Source organism: Elephantulus edwardii, unplaced genomic scaffold (genome assembly GCF_000299155.1).
Source record: "Elephantulus edwardii isolate Elephantulus edwardi_28Jun2011 unplaced genomic scaffold, EleEdw1.0 scaffold00017, whole genome shotgun sequence".
NCBI classification, from domain to species: Eukaryota; Metazoa; Chordata; class Mammalia; order Macroscelidea; family Macroscelididae; genus Elephantulus; species Elephantulus edwardii.
In genome coordinates, this window is record NW_006399767.1 from 29,325,524 (window position 1) to 29,326,504 (window position 981).

Genomic DNA, 981 nt, shown 5'->3' on the forward strand with positions numbered 1-981 from the left:
GAGTCGCCTGAGACTCCATGGCACTTAACAACAACAACAACAACAACAACAACAACAACAACAACAATGTAACTAGTGAAGCTTCTCTCACTCTCAGTGATGTGAGTGTGCAAAATGTAATTTGTAGCAGCAGTTAACTGGATTAATGACTTAATCTTCAATTTCCCCTTTAGAAGAAATTTCTATAATAATCTTAAGATGTTTTAGTCAAATACTTTGAATATCAATTGTAGAAATAAAGAAACTAATTTAAAAGTATGAAAATTCTAAGTGAAACAACACTGAGCCAAATTAGAGTAATAATAAGGAGAATGGTCCTTGGAAAGCTATTGTTTCAATCTCAACACGGCCTCCTTTGAGGAAAGCAGCAACCTGATAAGCAGCTCTAGCAGGAAAGTTACTCTGAAATATTGTTTGTAGATTTCATTGACAGTGGTGAAGTCATTCATGCCAGCCAGCAACACAGTTGCTTTGACCACATTACTGAAATCACACCTTTCAGCTTTTAGAATTTCACTTATGTTTGTAAGAGCTTGTTTAGTTTCTTCTATTACCCCTCCTGGCACAAGCTGTCCAATTGAAGAGCTGGGACCTATTTGTTCTGAAATAGAAATGGTCCTGTCTGCTAGCACTGTAGGGACCAATGGCCTCCAGGGCTTTTGCAGTGCTGATCACCTTTTTGACCAAGGATGCCATGGCTAACCCTCTTGTCCACTGATCTTGGGAGATAGAAAATCTCTACTTGTTCTCATTACATTGAACTTGAACTTCAAATTCTTATTGAAACTTAGACTCAATAGATACACTGATAATGGAAGATCTTACAAGACATGGTCTGAAAACAAACTTTTAAGCATTAATTAGAAACTTCCATGAGTTCATCTTTAAACATCTATTTAGCTCATTTAATAAATAATATTTCACTCTTCTAAAGAATTATCTGTATGTGATTCATCAGCAACAACAACCCTCTAGAACACA

At 36.1% G+C, this 981-nt stretch overlaps 1 pseudogene; it reads right to left on the minus strand.

Moving 5' to 3' along the window:
* Window positions 1-291: 291 nt before the first annotated feature.
* LOC102869666 lies at window positions 292-696 on the minus strand (annotated as a pseudogene).
* Window positions 697-981: the final 285 nt, after the last annotated feature.